A 19,876-nucleotide genomic window follows, 5' to 3' on the forward strand; every position below is an offset into this window, starting at 1 on the left:
CTTAAACTGAAGCCAGCTGGAAATCCATACGGGATAACTGGACGCTCTTCATTCGACTTGATCCCTGGCTTTGTGTAATTGAATAGAATTTTGGTTTATTGTATTCCGCTCTCTTTAATTTGATATTTCATAATGGTGCTCCTTAACACATTGGCCTGGTATAGACTTTCTGACGCTATCATCATAAAACACTCGCTGAAAGCAAAGCAGAGCAAATCAAGTTTCAGCTTTTGAGTGCCGCGGGTCCCATTTGGACTTCAGGTATCCATACACTTAATCATTGCCTGATGTTATTTCGATCATCCATAATTACTTTTTAATCTCTTTCAGCCCTCTACGTTTTCCCCCTGAAATCATGTATTTTTTTAATATCCGGCATCTACTGCATGTCACAGGTTTATTTTTTTTTTGCCTGGCAGTCGACTAACCAGCTGTGGGACATCCATGACGCAGGCATATTTAATCCGAGACGGTGTGAGACGCCGTAATTGCAAACAGGTGGACGCGGTTCAGACGTCTGGAACGGGTCTCTTTTTTCGAATACTGTTCGAATACTGTTTTCAGAAAAACAAAAAAAAAGACATTCGCCCATGTTGCGCATTCTTGGAAATCCCGTGGGGTCCAAATGACGAGGCCACCGTAAAGCGTGTGAATGTACACATAGTCTCATCCCCCAAGCCTTGTCTTGAAAGAAGGGCCCAAAGCGATATGGCCTTGCACTGAGCTGTGACTAATAGTTTGGCGGTGTCACGCTGAGAGTGGCTGCGGAATCCCGCTGAGCCTCCATGCTGGACATGATGGCTCTCTCTCTCTCTCTGTGCCGTGGCAAAAATAAAGTTAAAATTTTTTATAAATAATTAAAAATTCACCTAAGGAGTTCCAGAGTTCCGGCGAATCTAGGCCTCCTCACAGTTTGCTTGGATTGGGGTGGTGGTAGCCCAGGGGTAACACACTTGACTATGAACCAGAAGACCCAGGTTCAAATCCCGCTTACTACCATCGTGTCCCTGAGCAAGACACTTAACACCTAAGTTGCTCCAGGGGGGGGACTGTCCCTGTACCTACTGATTGTAAGTCGCTCTGGATAAAGGCTTCTGGTAAATGCTGTAAATTTAATGGATTGTTTTCGTCTTTCTTTCTCGCAGCTATCGCAATTTTGGAGTCTTTCTGTTTGTGCGTCCCGATAACGCAGATATGTTTGCCTCTGTTACAACTCGCCATCCTAACTTGCCTCTTCCCTCTGTTTCTTGTCCATTTCAGGCTTTATATACACATGTGGTGGGACTTTAAAAGGAAGGAATGGCACCATTGAAAGCCCCGGTTTTCCATACGGATATCCCAACGGGGCGAACTGTACCTGGGTTATTGTAGCCGAGGAGGGCAACCGCATCCAAATAGTCTTTCAGTCTTTTGCGGTGGAGGAGGAATATGACTTTTTATCCCTCTATGATGGACATCCCCATCCAGCAAACTTCAGGACAAGGTGGGTACTGATTCCTAGAAAGAGGAGCACCAGACTTGGTGTGACACCTAATGATCTTGTTTCACGTGTTATAATGCAAGAAATGTTGTTAAATGTGGGAAAGCAGCAAACTTTTCACAGCACAACTTGATTCTGGTCCATTATCTTGCAGCTATACTCCCTCAGCTGTGATAAGCAAGGGATTGATGGCTTACGGTTGACATTTAAAGAAAGGGATGAGTAAGCAACACGACGAGGAGCCCCGTCACCCCGAGCTCTCCAGACAGAGTAATGAAAAATGTGAATGTGCAACGAGGGGCAACCTGATTATGTCCCTTTGTCTGAAATTGGTGCCTGGATCTGGGGGCATTTCTTCCCTCTCACCGATTCTTCCACTTCCAGTCTGGCATCATGAGACAAAAAACTGGCTTTTGCAGTTGGTGGAATGTGTAGAGCCACTTGACCAAATGAAAAGGATTTACAGACGTCTCCTTATGCAATTAATCAAAATGTACAAAAAATAATGAAATAAATAAATCTAAATTAATTTAGTACAAATAAAAAAAATACATGTAGGTCCTTGGCTTAGAAAATGGCCTATTTTTCCCGGAACAATACAGAGTTAAAGCAGATCAGAAACTCTTGTGACTCTTTCCAGGAAATATGCCTCGCACTCGGAGGCAAAACAAAACCTGTCGCGTCGCCTACCTCGTTTATTGCCCTGATGAATGCCGTTATTAAAAACACCGCATGGCAGACAGAGCAAATGAGACAGGTACGTGCTGTCGGGCCACGGTGTCTGCCGGGGGCCGGTCACGCCGTCAGCTCCACGCGGCCAGGCCACGTGGGCCGAAGAGCAGGGGTGCGAACGGGTTTCTGGTGGTCTCGCCTTCCCAGGACACAAAAAAAAAAAAAAGAGTCTCACGGGGACCAGCTTGTTTTGTGGCACCGTGACTGTCTGCTTCCAGATGTCTACAGGCTAGCTGGCTGGACCAAAGAGGTGGCCTCGGAGCACAAAACCCTGCCATGTGGAACGGTATCCTGTCTGTACCACTTAACCAAATTCAATTTGCCCCCCAAATTGAGGAGAAACTGTAAAAAAAAAACATATTAATCGGCTTATATTGTTTATATTGTGGCTGTATTAGGATTGTCCACATTTTCCAATGTCCAATGCTTTCACCCTGAAGTTTACATCACTTATCTGCTGTTTAAGGAGGGCAGGGCTCATGGTGCCATCGTCATCTAACTACAGGCATCTGGAACCTTCCCAAAGTGCTTCTCATATTCATTTGACATTCACTGTAAATCTGCATAATGGAACGTGATGAAACACGCCCCCCCCCCCTTTTTCTCCCCGTTGTTGGTTATTTTAACGACACCGATCATTGCGCATTCGTGTGTTTGACCCAGAAGCATTATATTTACATTCATTTAGCCGGTGCTCTTACGCAGAGCCATTTCCGTAGAGCGGGCTAATTACAGGTTCGGCCTCCCTGGGGCAACACAGGGTTAAGTGTGCTGCCGGGGGATTCGGCGCTAGTCACACAATCTGTGCTGTTCACAAGTTAAACTCCACTTTGCTTCCAAAACACATATATTAACTTCCCCTTAAAAAGTTAATCATTATTTTTTGCTTGTTTCGGTAGGAGGTGGTAACTTTAATAACGCATTCCAATTAGCGGTTTGCTGTGAGCTCCCTCTCTCAAGACCGGCGCCCACAAGCGCTCCCCTCTTGATGTCTTGCGTGGACAAATTGCCGCGAATAACAGCTATTACCAGTTTAATCAAATTCCCAAAGTGTCGGGTCTTTGGAGCTTGCTGTTGTGATTAATCAGATCATTTACAATGCAAATGCCTTCGCACCTAGGGCTGCAGCCTACCGGTCTACTACAGTACGTGACCTGAGAACTTACTGCCTCTGGGGCTGTGTTGCTCCATTAAATGTCCCAGACTCTGGGCTTGCTGGGAATACGGTGTATGTGTGTTTGTGTGTAAGGGTTTACTGCTCCAGATCTTGATACATGTCGAATTGGGCTTGGTTACCACGATTTGCATAAATTGGGATTGTTTATTTTTTCCACCTTCGAAAAATGTTGCATGGAAAAATCTTCTTAATGGGAATATCGCGTCTTTACACAACACATTGCGATCCAGGGCAGTTTAAAGGTCAAAGGTCAATATGCTGTAAAATTAAAAAGTGTGATCCACTGCAGCACAGCACATGGTGACACAACGTCCTCAACCCATCACCCTTGGTGAGCAGTGGGCAGCCATGACAGGCGGCCGGGGAGCAGTGTGTGGGGACGGTGCTTGGCAGGCCGCAGCCTTCTGATTACGGGGGCGCTTCCTTAACCGCTAGGCCACCACTGCCCCAAATCCAACACAGACTCTTCTCTGTCTTGGCCCCTCGGTGGTGGAATGAACCTCAAGGTCAGAACAGCTCAGTCACTGAGCACCTTCACACGGCAGCTCAAGACCTTCCTCTTTAAAGAATATTTAGATTAAATTGTAACTTTAAATTGTAACCGAAATTGATCTCTTCATCGATGGTAACTTAAGCACGTTGTAAGTCGCTCTGGATAAGGGCGTCTGCCAAATGCCGTAAATGTAAATGTAAATGTAAATGTAACATTGAAACGGGTGAAGTGAATAACGTTGATGATCTGCTTACAGTGGGACCTTTCACCAAATTGCGATGGAGCTTCTAATTGTTTTCCGGTGTTAGTGCCCGACCTATGTGATTCATGGAAGGCCGGCATTTTGGCAAGAGGGCCATGAGCAGCCAAGTGTCATTAATGAATAAGTGGAATGAAGTGGGATCCCGCTGATGAGGCGCAAGTCGCGGAAAAGCAAATGCATGTAGGTCATTTCTCAGAATTAAGGGGAATGGGCTATGTTTGTAACCCAAGCCTCACTGCAGTCATAAAGGCTTAAAAATTTAAAACAGTTGGAACAAATATTCATCGCCAATTGGCCTCTCATCCGGGATTTTGTTTTAATCACGTCGATTAAATGCAAACCTGCGATTGACGCCGTCGGTCCCTATAGGGATGCGTGGACGACTCGTGACCCAACGACTTGCTTCACGGCCCGTAACCCAACTCTAAATATTCAGGGGCTGGCTGGGATATCAGAAAAAAAAAATGCAATTAATTGAATTTTATCTTGAAATATTTACCAACCTGTTTAAATCATTCAGTGTTCCGCTGAAATATTAAACGATTTCCATCCAAATTAATTACTAATAGGTCTGAATGACTCGGTTCTTGTTAATGGGAGTCGGCGCTATTGTCCTGCTCCCTTTTCCCACCCTCCGCACTCTTTTCTCCCGTCCTTTGTTTTCCATCGGCTGTGGTCTGTACAGGTGGTGCAGTGCTTATTTAAAGGCGCGGAGCACGGCGAGACATTTCAATGATGGGTGTAATTTGCAAGCAGAGGAAATGCTGCAGAACGAAAGAAAATGGTTGGTGTGCGGATGTGTGTGTGTGTGTGTGTGTGTGTGTGCCTTCACAGCTCCTGCCACCGGAAAAAAAAAAAAAAAAACAGGCCATTCATGTGTTTGCCACATATGCGCTTAGCAATAATGCCATGAACCCACATTCTGTTTCCCCCCCAGGTTTCCTCCCTCGCTCCCTGCATTTTCCGGGAGTTGGCAGAATTTATTAGATGTCCTTCAGAAAGGCCCGTGGTGATGACAGACATTTAGCTCACGGAGCGAACTGTGTTGTGCTATGAATCACTTCATTATCGCCGGGGTAACAATGCGCCGGCGTACGCGGAAGCATGGGGATATGTATTATGGGACCGTGACACCGTGTGGAAATTCCTGGAACCCTGGTCCGTTGGTCCCATTGCTTTTTTATCAACCATCCCTCATTTTCACACTGGCAGATTGAAGCATACCTTCAGGTTCCATCAAATTTTACATACTCAGTTGCAGAGTAACAAACTGCTAATGAACAACTGCCTATGAACCAGAAGACCCAGGTTCAAATCCCACTCACTACCATTGTGTCCCTGAGCAAGACTCTTAAACCTGAGTGTCTCCAGGGGGGGACTGTCCCAGTAAATATTGATTGTAAGTCGCTCTGGATAAGGGCGTCTGATAAATGCTCTAAATGTAAACTGCTAAGGAGCTCGCTGGTAAAACTCATGCTGCCCATGGAAGGTGTCGTTCTGGAGATCAGTTAGTAGCGACTTGAAGCAAAGGTCAGCAATTTCTCTCACTAATTAGTCAAGCTACCATAGGCTCAGCTCCCTGGCAACAGTTGTGTGCTGAAGTGGTGCAGCGGTTTGAAAACCCCTGTGCACGTTTATCACAACTGTGAATGTTCGGCAATAGTCAAATATTTCAATATGGCTTGGAGGGACAGGTCCTTTGGCGGACCTGGTCCTTCAGTGGATGCATTTGAAGACCAAATTTGAAATTTGAGTCCTTCAAATATGCTACTATTGCCACAAGAAATAATGTGAACAAAGAAAAATATGCAATATTTACAGAAAACCTCTAATTTAGGTGTGTGATGCATGCTTTTGGTTGGTGGAAGGAAACCAGAGAACCCGGACTATTTGGGAAACCCGCACCAACACCTTGGAGATGTGAGGCCACACAAAAAGAAATGTTGTGTCACAGTGCGGACGTCTGTCTACAACATGCCAATGGTATATCACCTGCAGAATTCAGTAAATTATCAACCAACTTGTTAGAAGAACCAGGCCACAGACTAAGACTAATTTCCACTGATGTGAAGGCGTTCCTCTATGGCTGGTCACAATACTCATTCTCTGGCCAGAAAGACAATGACCTGCTTGACTTGGCGCAATCTGTCTGCTGCAGAGTGAACTATAATTCAAACGATAGTCTATAGACTTCAGCATCTGCTGAGGACCCATCATGTTGCACTTCGCTGGTCATTTGGTGTCAGAGGCCCATGAGTGCATGTCATACGCTAGACGTGGCACAGACCTTGAAGGTGGAGCATGGAATAGGTCAGTGACACCCTGGCGTGAGTGCAGAGTCGCCAAACCCCCTTTGGGCCTGGGCAGTGTCAGTCACTTAGAAAAGATGAAGGAGGCCTGCTTTCTGTCAGGGCAGTGACCGTACACCCAATCCCCAGGTTCACACAAACAGATATCTGCGGAAAATAGCAAGATTCTTCTAACAGGACCACCCATGGGCGGAGGGCCCAATCAAATTTGACTTTACTGAAACTGCTAGGCAACAAAAGCAGCGGTAGACACTGTGTCATTTGGCTAGGACTGAGAGCCACATGGCGGTGTGTGTCTGTGTGTGTGTGTGTGTAGGAATAAACTGGGCACTGGTCAAGACCAGCTTCAGCTCGTTTCCTCAGGAGAGCTGAGGAAGCAAACGAAGAGCCTCCAGAATACTGCCGCTACAGCAGCTTTGGGCCAAGGTGCTTCTGGAGCCAGTTGTGGTTGGCATTTTGGGGTCATTTGTTTGCTGAAAGAGGTAACCGATGCAGCCTCAACAGTTCTACGATGCAGAAACCAGGAGTCTAGGACCCAAGTGGACCGTGTAGTGTCCTACACACCAATTTTTTAACACAAACTCAAGACGTAATGGTGTGGTTGGTGCCATAGCTGAGTGCACCTGCCTGTTAAAATGTGAACAGATTAACATATTGGTGCAGTCGCTCCCAAAGGGTATTGACAAGGGTATTTTAAGTGAAGTGATTGTCATTGTGATACACAGCAGCACAGCACACGGTGCACACAGTGAAATGTGTCCTCTGCATCTTGCTCTGTCCACAGCAAGATGTGTATGTATATGTGTTGTGGGCAGGGGTGTTGCATATATTCTAAACTTCTTCTAAAAGAGAGAAACGTCACAAATCACTGCATTAACATGCGAATAAAGTGTTAATTTAAGAGGGTAAAAGGGTATTGGTGGCATTGGCACATATTTTTTTAGCCATACCATCTCACTCGCTCAACCCATTTGATTTATATATTGAAGGGAACTGTTCTGTTCATGTCAGGAAATGGGTGCACCCAACGTCAACGTGGAGAAAATCCAGAACATGACAGAGACCCAGGTCCTTCTCTAAGGTCTCATTTCTGGACGTGTGTGTTTTATTTCTAGCCAATGCCGTAAAATTATAATATGCTCAGTAAACAGGACTTCTGTCCAGCATGCTGAAACAGATTTTTTAATTAATCTTGCTGGCAATATATCTTGTCAGACACAGCTCAGTATTAATGTTGAAATGAAGAACAGTTACATCAAAGTCATTATTAGGTATGATTTTCAAATCTCAGTGGTAGGTCATTTTTCATGGCAGATTCATATGCCTCATCTCTGAGTCTCACTGGTGGACTTAATGTTTGCATTTTCCTCTATTATTTCAAAGTGCAATTTTACTAAGGCTGTCTTTATAGACAGCCTTTTTTTTTCTGATGGTTAATCTTTAATAGTTAATTGAGTCAGGCAATTTCATTACCACCCACTTTTTATACCTTAATTGAATGGCTCTTTCAAGATAAGAAACAACCGCTTGAAGTTTTCCATCATTGAACACCTTCCCCAACGGAGCATGGCAACTAAATAAACACTCTGAAATGGGCAGAAATGAAACTGTATGTCCATCCATAAGAGAAGTCAATTTAAACAATATATTCAAAAAAATTGTGGGTAAAATTTTTGCAATTTTTTTAGTGAATATTTCAATAGACTTTGTTTTAACAAGAAACTTTTTTTTCATGTGTTTTAGTTTTGCCCACAGCACTTATTTTACTTTCTTTTCTTTTTTCTAGATATTGAATTTCAATTAAACATCCTCTTCATTTTCCTTAAACAGATCTTGAAAATGATTGACATGACAGAGGGAAGGCTTTTTTTTTTTAATGAATTCCCCCAACATGACAGGGATGTGTGTAGATAGCATATGAACTATGGCACAACTGCATGATCCCTGCAAGGCTGGTATTTCCTCAGCAGCGCAGATTTTCTGGAATAGAATTTATCTGAAATAACGCAGGCATATGAATGTGCTTTATTGGAAGGAACAAATGTTATCTGCTCGTGCACCAATGCATGGTGTCTGGCAGTTATAGGTTAATAGATGGGTTGCTGTGCGTGGGGATGTGAACAAAAACACGTGTGTAAATTTTAAATATTGCTTGTCTGGAAAAGCACCGGTATGTCAGCTGATGTGAAGGAAAAAAAAAGGAAAAAGGAAGAAAAATAGAAATATAAGAGCCGTCTGGGCTGTTGCTGTGCAGGGTTTTGTGCCAGGAGCAGACTCTGGCTTCAGAGGCTGACACCCTGTGGTGATCGTGCGAAGTGCAACTCGCTCCCCCTGCTGGAGGTGCACCCTCACACCCACTGAGAGTGGTGATATAACTTTCCTTCCATGCACTGCCATGTGAGTCACTGTGCTGCAGCCACTGTATTTCATTGCGCGGTTGTACCAGATATATTTGCCGTTTGCGTCCGTGAGATTGATTGCCTTGATGGCCCCGGTACTTCATCACAATTACTGGCGCAGTGTAATAAGGCTGTAGAAACACCTGCTACCAGTTCCTGTAGAAGACCGTTTTCATCTTTTACTGGGCGTGGTGGGACCTGGAGAGTTGTTGAGCCTCTGCGCCCCACTGGACTGAACACGGACTTTTGCATTCATTAAACTTAATGATTCATCTGCGGTAATGCAAAAGCCAAGTTGTTATTTGTCTGAAACTTGCCTTTACAATACAACAGGCAAGCAATGCATTGCATGTCACGTTGCTCTTCAGGTTCTGCTTAGCTTTCAGGAACATGCTTTCTTGCCGCAGGCTAGAAAATGATTAAAAAAACACATAATCTTCAAAGCACATTAGATTTTCATGACTGCTTTTATATATATATATATAAATAAAAGCAGGCCAAAAGTTTGGACACACCTTCTCATTCAATGTGTTTTCTTTACTTTCATGACCATTTAAATTGGTAGATTTTCACTGAAGGCACAAAAACTATGAATGACATGAATATCATTGATTCATAGATCTTCATGGTACACATGCTGCATTATGCAAGCTCTGTGTTATTATCACGGCGCTATTTTGTGGCTGGATGAATCTTTTGTGGTCCATTTTGAAATTGCAGTTCTCCCGGTGCTGTGCTCTATGATGGTTAAGTTGGGAAAATATTTCAGCTTGCACTTCTGATGTTAAATTTGATAGTTCCACACATTTGCATTGCCGCTGCTTTCGCCTACTGTGCTATTCTTAAGTCATTTAGTTTAAATAATGTAACTCTTGATGTCCCATTTATTTGCTTGGGGCCAATTTCCCTCCGTCAGAGACTTTTAACATGTGGCCATTACTTTTACTTTACTTGTCTTCTTGGGAGCTGGGGGAGGACAGTTTCAATCAGAAACATTTTTGTGTGTATGTGTGTGTGTGTGTGTGTGTGTGTGTGTGTGTGTGTGTGTGTATTTTCTTTTGTCTTATTTCCCGCTTTCTGGCTGGGAATGTGACGGGCCCATGGTGAAGAGGATGTTTCACCAGAGCCGAGTGCTGATTCTCGCTTTGGGCCAATATTCACTTGACTGGTATAAATCAAGACCGAGGGCCCGGGCTGTACGTCACAGGCAGAGCCTCTCAGCCGTGGGAGCGTTGCCATTATTTACTGGGAAATGCGCTTGTTCCCGAGTCCTTCTCCTGACTGCTCTTGCCCTTGGTGTAGTGAATTGGCTTGAGCTGAGTATGGGTGGCCTTTTCAGAAAAATGCCACTCATCATCGAGCCACAGTCTGCTGAAATCTAGCCGATGCTTAACCCCAGCCATAAGGACCCAGCCTCTTTTTCTGCATCAAGAGGGTTTTTTGCCTAAAAACACTTATCAGAATCATTTAAAATGACTTTTGTCAAAAGTATAAGGACACCCCTTTAAATCATTGAATTACGCAAATATTTGTGAAAGAATTGGCTGCTCTCGGTAATTCCAGCATGGTACTGTGACGAGATGCCACCGAAAGTCCATTCGTGAAAATTTGTGAAGGTTCTCAGTCCTCCCGGTGATCTCAAAAAAAGGACATTCCAAAGGCAACTGGACTTGTTGTGGTTCCTTGACAACGTTTCACCCACCCATTCCAGAGGACTTTCTCAAGTCCATTCATGAAATATCCGTGCTACTAATTATTCCATTGTGAAATGGTAGTGGTGAACTCCACGGGAACCGTGGAGTGAAGTGGTAGGCCGCCGTGTGCCTCAGCAATTTACAATTTTCAGACGCCCTTCATCAGAAGCCCTCATCCAGAACGACTTGCAAGGGACAGTCCCCCCCCTGGAGACACTGAGGGTTAAGTGTCTTGCTCAGGGACACAATGGTATTAAGTGGGCACTGCCACCCCTGCCTCTTTTACATGGACATGTCCACTTTTTGAGATCTAGCTTGCCAAAGCGCCGCTAACATTGCTAACGCTACACATTTTAGCATCTAGAATATGAAATAAAAGGCAAGGCGTGGACTCAAGAGGGCAGCCAGGGGCAGGCTGTGAAGCGCTGAGATCAAATGGAATCGGACTGAATTTTTGATTTGTGCAGGAGCGGGGCTTTGTTGGAGAATCTCTAGCCTGGCCTGTGTTGAAACCCCACCAACTACCATTGCGTCATCACACATACGACAATTAACCCTGAGTTGCTCCCTGTCCCCTGATTGTCAGCCGCTCTGGATAAGGCCGTGTGGTAAATGCCATAAGAACGTTGTGCAGAGAGCCTCCATTCAATGGGTAACCACGGCTGAGCAGCTGCTTCCAAGCCTTATGTCACAAAATGCAATGCAAAGCACACCACCAGTGGACACGTCTTCTCTGGAATGACGAATCATTCTTCTCTGCCTGGAAATCTGATGGACGAGTGGCATGGTGTGGGGTTGTTTTTCAGCGAATGCTTCAGTCTACAAAGACATTTTGTGCAATGTCATGCTCCCAACAGACAACCAATTTGTATTCCAACATGGCTGTGCACCAGTGCACAAATAAAAGGTCCATAAAAATCTGGATGAACTGGTTTTGAGTAGACAAACTTGACGGGCCTGCACAGAACCCTGACCTCAACCTGACCGAACGCCTTTGGGATGTGTTCTTTTCTTCTTATGGAAGAATGGTCAAAAACTCCTCATGCACCTTTTGGAAAGACTTCTGCATAGGGTGGCCCATCACCATAGTAAAGCCTGTGGATTAAGGATAGGGTGTCATTAAGATTCATGGGTGTGTTAAGGCACACGTCCAAATACCTTTGGCAATGGAATCTATGTGACTGGTTTTGGATATTTTATTTGATCACCTCCACTGGTCCAAGATGCTCTTGCCATAACCCTGCAGGTTGTTCTGCCATAGATTGTCTTTATCTTTGTCCCTGTAACTACCGACTGTAAGTCGCTCTGGATAGGGCCGTCTGATAAATGCCATAATGTGAATGCAAATGTAGAGCCTTCACTGAAAAAAGGGAATGTGCCTTTATTAAGTTAACTTCGACTTTTTGCCTTCGACTTTTTCAACAAAACACATCAGAGTTAAAAGAGAACGATTTGATCATGTAAGAGTAAGATGTTTAATTTGGGTTCAAGGCCAATTACGTTTGAGCAACTTAATAAAATCATTTGTTGCTTAAAAAATAAAAATTATTAAGCCGAACTAACATATTATGTATGGTTTGAAATAACACAAAAGAAATAAGGATGGCCTAAATCAAATGATTCATGTGGAACCAATGTCCATTATTCAATTAAGGAAATCGAATGAATTTGTTTTGCACAAACTGCTTCTAGTTTCCCCTTTCGTTCAAAACATGGCTGTCTAACTTTTCAGGCACAATTGAGTAGGCAACTGAGGCTTTTTTTTCAGTTTTCATCTAAAGATATGGATGATATAAGCAGTGTTTTTAAATGGAAAAATTGTATAATTTCAACTATTTTTAAACTGATGATTATTCATATGGCACTTGTTGCCCTACACACAGTGTGTGATGCATGATGGCAAGAGTGTTGGTAATGTTTAGATCACATAACCTTTATAAATGACCCCATCAACGGCAGTAAAAATCTGGCCAATGCAGCCAATGATTTTGTAACTGAATTATGAACATGCATAAACCGGAATTTTATAGGCTTCCGGGCAGCGATCTTGGGTCTGCAGAAGGCACATCAGTAGCATCTTGGCCAGGCTTGCCCCCCCCCCAAAAAAAAAAAAAAAAAAAACATCTGCATCCCAGATGTATTACTCCCAAAACGAAGTGCCTCTAATCCGCTCACCTTTCTCGGGAGCTGCTAGATCAGACCTCAGGACACCTTGTTGCGTGCATATATATATTTTTTATCTCCACCTGGTAATAGGTATAAAAACGAAGCCATGGAAGGGCTTTGATGTGAGTGGGCCGCGGTGCTGCGCGTTGGATAGGGCCATGGCGTGTTGTTTTTCCCTCTCGGAATGGCCTGTTTTATCTCCAGCTTTGTTTCTTCTTGTGTCCATTTCATTTGGATGCAATTGCGATTTGGTGATGGATGAGACAGAGGTGTCCGGGATACGTTGTGTTGTGTTTTTCATTATTACTTTCTTAAATTTGTAACTAGGTTTACGGGAAGGGCTGTCTTTTCCCAAACGTGAGCTCGTTGAAGCATTCCCTCCGTTCCCATTAAATCATTTAGCCACATAATAGGATTTCCCAGTTCTCCAACTGAGATTAGGATTCCCAGGTGGCTGGCCCTTTGTGTTCCAGTGGTTCCCCTTCCCACGCACGTCCTTCAGATTGCATCTGATTTAATGAAGAGTGACGCCCAGTTTAAAACACTATTAATATTCACGGATGACAAGGAACAAACAGCTTGCTGGGAGCCGGCTCTCTCAATCCAGCGCTCCAACCTTTGGCTTAAGGAACGAAGGAGCGACTAAAGATAGATACATGCATTAGCATTGCAGAAGCTTTTATATATAATCCCGTGCTTTTTCTCACCTGTGGTGCTGTGATGGATGAAATGTCTTTGCGGAATGTGTTTCGCTATCGATTATCACACAGCGCAAGGTATATCCACGCCCTGCATGTTAAAATGCAGAGCGAGCGTCCGGAGCGTCTGAAAGTCACTCCGCTCGCGACTGTTTTTATCCCCCCCCCGTCAGCGCCCCATGCCGGCGGCACGGCTGTTTGTAATTCCTGTAGATGAGCTGTACAGAGTGGCGCCGCAATCCCCTCTGGGTGTCATTAGAGTCAGGCTGCGCCGCTGGGGACGGGGCGGGGAGGGAGGGCTTCCCCCCGGAAGCCGACTCTGGCGGCTCCCTCGCTGGAAATGACCGATAACACCTGGCCGGCCTCAGCCTGCGGTGCAGGAAAATCGGCCTCCGGGAGTTTTTATGCGAGGGCCCGGCTTTGCGTCAGGCCGCCCCTTGCTACCGCGGAGGCTGACCTTTCAAGTGTTGTGATGGATAGATACTGTGCTCCGTTAATGCACAACCAGCGTTACCAAAGCCTCGGAATTTACCCACGGCTCAGTGGGCCTGTAATGAATTGCCCTTCTTTCTCACAAATCCGCCCCAGTCCAACATAGGCTTTGGCTAATAATATTAATAATAGTCCTGCCCTTATAATACACATCACAAAAAAGTAGTTCAGTAGGGGTACAAAAAAAGCTCACTTTTATACCATCTTCTGCACCATTTATATGCGTAAGATTGAGTTCAGGCTAGACGACCTTCAAAGTTCTGAACGATCCTGGTAGACTTACACATGCTACACAGCTTTTTTATGATCGAGGCATAAAGCGGTCATACGCTTCCAGACTTCTAAAAATGGACGAAAAAAAAAGATGTAATTTAGTTATGAAAAATAAGTAATTAATTAAAAAAAAAAAAATAATAAAAATAGGTCAAGAAACTAATAAATTAATACACTGGGAGTGTACTGTAGTTAAAGTTTGAGGTCTTCAACCCGTTCCGTTGTCCCATGTCCTGCACGTTCCCTTTCTGAAAGCAGATCTTTAGATAAACAGTGTGTAGTCTGGGCTTGATGTTCTTGGAATCTTTGTAAAGGCTTAAAAAGCTTGTGCTTCTTAGTACTGACTGTCACCATAATCTTGAAAACATTTAAATGTTGACAAAGCACCTTGGATAAATTTCATTAATATTTCATTTTTTTCCCAAGCTAGTTCTCTGTTGCGTTCTGTAGACCCATAGCTCTGGTTATAATAAGAGGAACATGCTCTGCTTCACTCTCTGCACTGGTCAAATGGTTCTGGATTCTCACAAATTTGGTGGCACAAATTGATGCAAATCAATCAATCAATCGTGCAGCTCTAGAACATATACTGCGACTCCTGAAGGACGGGTTTGAGTGGAGCCACCTTAGGATTCCTCCTTATAGCGCTTGCCGAGGCGGAGAGGGCAAACAGAATGGTGGAGCATGTCTCCAGTTCCAATTTGGACTTCTCTGCTCTTCTGTTATCTTTGTGCTGTCCTTGGAGGAATGCGTTTGTATCATTTTTCATGGATTGTCTTTGTCTAGAGTCCTCCTGGACTCATCGTCTGCCTGCACTGCTCTAACATGTGTAATGTTAGTGACTCCCGGGGGATGACTGCCACAGCAATTTCTCTTTCCTCCTCGCTCTCTCTTTCACTCCTGTCCGTGTATTCTCTCTCTCTCTGTGTATTAAGCACAGTCAGTGGATTTGTCTGAATTACTTTAAATGCATGCACTTTAAGTCAGTAAGAGATTGTGTGAATCCTTTCTTGATTTTAGCAAAAACTGGGCAGTAGATTATGTTTTAAATTGGAACCATTGTCTAATTTAAGTGCAAAGTCTACTAATATTCAGGTTATTGAAGACACAATTGAGGCAGCTGATTGAAACCAGAGCCGTTAAGTAGATGATGGGCCACTAGATCCAGCCTTGAGATGATTAGTGCGATTTTGAGGTCTCCAACCAAAATGGCCTCTGATTGGAACATGGTCAAATGATGACACGTAAGTTCATGGAAAGAGGCAAGGACCTCCATGGTCTCATGGTTGTAGAGACGAACCATACTGCCTGCCAATGGCAATTCATTTAATCCATTTAAAATATTTTTCTATTTGCACAGATTTTTTATTTTTTTTTATCTGATCGTTAGGCAAACAACTTATAGTTCTTGTTTATGTCTGTCAAATGTATTTTAATGAAGGTTGCTTTGGAGACCCAACAGACCAGATTGTGTAATGTGTGACCCCACATTACCAATCATTTGTGTAGTATAAGCTCTGAACGGCACAAGGAAGAACGATGTAGAAATAGCATTAGCATTAGAGTATTGTGCACAATGTGTAACATTTTTAAACATGAACCTACATTTTTAATCACAGCTCCACTTAATCTACATTTTTCCACGTTTTCAAGCAATGGCACTGAGTATCAAGAGTATCAAGAACAGCGTAGCATCGTCAGCCCTCGGAACAACACTCAGCATACTTGACGTTTATATCTTTGCTAATGTCTTGTGCTGTTCTGAGCACTGATGAACAACGTGAACAACAGCAGTTAAACAATATAAGCATCTAAAACGGCACACGTTCTCATTACCATCTTGCCCAGAGGGGATACGCTTCGGAAAACAATTGGAGTTATTACCACAGCCACGGCTCGTTTTACATCGTATTTATTTTAATTGTAGTCATAGTCTTCGCCGTCTCATTTTTTTGACAGCCTTATCCTTTCTTTCTGGACCCGAGCATACGACATCCCTATCACAGTCAGTGTCAGTGACTCAGTGCTGCTCGCTTTGAAACTGATTTGTGTCACCCCCCTTCAGCTCCTGTAGCACATGCGTCCTCATCCACGACTTCATTCTCACCAGCCTGCCTCCTCCAGCGGTGCATACCCCTTTCGTCTCACATCATTTATTCAAAGCCCTGTCACATTCCCTTGAAGAAAGCGTGGTGATGTGGTCTCTTTAAATTATTAATAGCACAAAGATTTTAATATTTTGCTTCATGAGAAAAAAAAAAACGGGGAGCTAATGAAAAATGCATCCACTATGCAGGAGGACACAAGGCTCACCTCTCGCACTGTGTTGTGCTCCTACCACCATCTCTAACGCTGACAAGTTTATTAGCGTCCGAGCTTAAGGGCTACAGACCTTATGTGTGTTTGATTAACTTTTGAAACAAATCATCATGGGATGGCCACTTGCCTTCTACTGTAAGCCTGGCAAAACTTGTGTAGCTGTGTATTGTAAAAAATCTGATATACAGTACAGGCCAAAAGGTTGGACAAACCTTCTCATTCAATGTGTTTTTCTTTATTTTCATGACCATTTATTGGTAGATTCTCCCTGAAGGCATCAAAACTATGAATGAACACATGTGGAGTTATGTACTTAACAGAAAGTGGAGACCTGGCCTCCACAGTCACCGGACCTGAACCCAATCCAGATGGTTTGGGGTGAGCTGGACCCCAACAAGTGCTAAACACCTCTGGGAACTCCTTCAAGACTGTTGGAGAACCATTTCAGGTGACGACCTCTTGAAGCTCATGGAGAGAATGCCAAGAGTGTGCAAAGCAGTAATCAGAGCAAAGAAACTAGAATATAAAACATGTTTTCACTTATTTCACCTTTTTTTTGTTAAGTACATAACTCCACATGTGTTCATTCATAGTTTTGATGCCTTCAGTGAGAATCTACCAACGTAAATGGTCATGAAAATAAAGAAAACACATTGAATGAGAAGGTGTGTCCAAACAGTAATCAGAAGGTTGCCGACTCGAATCCCAAAACACCAGGACACATTTCGTTGTGTGCACCATGTGCTGCATCATAATGACAATCACTTCACTGTCACTTAACATTCTCCCCGATATCTAATTCCTTACCATGGCTACGCTGTAAATCCAGGGGGATGTAGACTACCTCATGACTTTTTTGATGTATTGAAGCCTATGAATCATGAGTGTTCGAGGGAAGAGCATTGATTGAGGGCCAAATGGAAGTGCAAAGGCAGCCCATAGGCTCCTGCGGAAGGTCAATATTCGGTTGAAAGAGGTCAGTGCCATCAAGAAATGCCATGGCCATAAAGGAAGATCTCTTTCAAGAAGGCATGTACATGCTAGAAAAGGAGTGTGTGCCTCCTCAATGCCTCCACCCACTTGCCTTCTTACTGTTTTGGCTATTACTACGTTCCCTCATGATCTAGACCATGAGTCACCAACCCTATTCCTGTAGGACACATTTTTGTTTTTACCTTCATTTAGAACACCTGATTCAACAAGTCCAGAAGTTCTAACTGAAGATGGAACCAAAAATGTGCGGGACTGGTGTCCTCCAGGAGCAGGGTTGGTGACCCCTGATCTAAACAAATATGTGTTTCACTAGAGAAGGCCACATTCCTCAATTGCTCAATGATCCTATTCAGATGCCTGGGTGCTAATTGTAGGCACTTTTGATGGTGAACCGAAACCAGCTGGGACCCAGCAAAATTAGCTCTTCCGTGTCATCAAATCAGACAAGCAAGCCTTAAATGAGCTGGTTGTCCTTCCTTGGATGACCTTTAGTGGGTATAGTATTCACACCGATTGTCTTCAAAATGACTAGAATTCCTGCTTTCGATGCATCAACTTTAAGAACTGACCATTTACTTGCAGCCTGATAGATCCATCTCTTGATGGCTGCCATTAAAAAAAATAATCATTGTTATTGACTTCGCTCTGTCAGGGGTTCCAATATCAAGGCTGATCAGTCTAAAGACTGCAGGGAATGTTGGGTGTTGTGCGGTGGTGCTGCTTTTAATTTTTTTTATCATGCAGCTTAGTGGAAAGTGGTACTTTCAATTGGCAGACGTCAGTCAAACGGCATGTGGTCCCATCAGTATTCCGTTTTACAACGCACATCGACCCATTACAACTTGCTAATTTCTCTTGTTAATTGAGCTAAAGTACATAAGCGGGAAAGACGTTTAGTGGCAGCAGTAAAAGAGATCAAGACAAGGCCAATACAGCCTCTGCCTTAGAGAGACCGAGCAAGAGCTTTTGACACATCTTTGTCTCAAAAGATAAATTGACTGAGAAGAAATATTTTTTTTCAACCAAGGATTACGAATTGAATGGTTGTTTGTGAACAGCATCCTTTTTTTTTGCATCTTACATATGAAATGCTCACAGCAATTCCTAAAAAAATGGTGGTGCCAGAGTAGGGAGATTGATCAGCTATAATAAATGTTAAATAATGGCCATTGCCATACACACTTATGATTGGCTTGGTCAGAGGTCTTCTGAAAAACCTGTACCCACTCTGGTCCCCTGTGGAACAGATTCCCCACCCTTGTGATAATGAATGTGTTTAATAAAGAGCTTTCATCTGACATATTCATCTCCCCTCTGGTCCTCACTCCAAAAATTGTAACCTTTTGAAATTGAATTTGAAACCTAATGTCTTTTTCTGACCAAGGCTCTGTACCAAGCCGAGGAAGAACCATCAGTAATTGCTATGTGATGCAACCAAATGACCGTTTGACAAGCAATTGGGCCACTGTTTTCCAGGAAACCACTTAAGGCTTTGCTGGCCCACTGACATAGATGGGAGGCCTTGTGGACCACAGACCATGTTTCAGACGGCAGGCGGCAATCAAGACTTTACTCTCAGTAATCAAGAGTCCCTTGTCCCTTTCCGAAGTTGGTTACAAACAGACGTTGGTTAATTATGACGAATTGTAGGAGGATCGTCATTCATTACACTGCCGGTAATAATATGAAAACGTTCCCCTGGTCGTCATTTAGCGGGTTGGTGTATTTGCTCATCTTTCAATCACAAGTCCGGTACCAACCCACAAAACAGGACATGATGAGACACATTAAACGACTCTCTGAGGGTGCTCTGAACTGGCAAGACACATCAATTAGAGGAGTGTGATTGGCTGTATGGAGAACTACCATGAGCTGGAACATCATTTTACTTCCCTCATTCTTTATATGCTGTCATGGTTACCATACACACACACACACACACACACACCATAATGAGTTCATGCATTCCCAGACCCAGCTTTGTTAGAGGTAAGGCAATTGTGACCAGGCTCCCCTACAAAGAGGGACGAAGGAGCTACTTTAATGGTCTCATGAAACTTTGCTGGTCGGTTTTGCGTTTTTTTAAGAGAATGATTACTGCAAATCCATGCAGGATTATTATAAGTGGTTGATTTCATCTCACAGTCCTGAGGGGAGTGAGAGAGTCTTCCTGGGTCCACGACAAGTGAGGTGGAATGGTTCAACCCCTCAATTCTGAACCTCCAGCTCCACTACCATGAAAATGCAAAATTATGGAATATATTTTGGGAAAAGATATGTCCAAGGGGGCTTCTCTTGTTTTTGGGCCCTTTTCATCTCAGAAATGTAGACAGACGTGAAGGTGGTGTGTAGGTCCTGGGACTGTAAATAAGATTGCATCATCTTAAAT

General features: G+C 43.7%; 1 pseudogene; it reads left to right on the plus strand.

Annotated features, from left to right (window-relative positions):
* The window catches only part of LOC114770598 (CUB and sushi domain-containing protein 3-like), a 272,842-nt pseudogene that overhangs the window by 38,238 nt on the left and 214,728 nt on the right, over nt 1–19,876 (plus strand).

Source organism: Denticeps clupeoides, chromosome 20 (genome assembly GCF_900700375.1).
Source record: "Denticeps clupeoides chromosome 20, fDenClu1.1, whole genome shotgun sequence".
Taxonomy (NCBI): domain Eukaryota; kingdom Metazoa; phylum Chordata; class Actinopteri; order Clupeiformes; family Denticipitidae; genus Denticeps; species Denticeps clupeoides.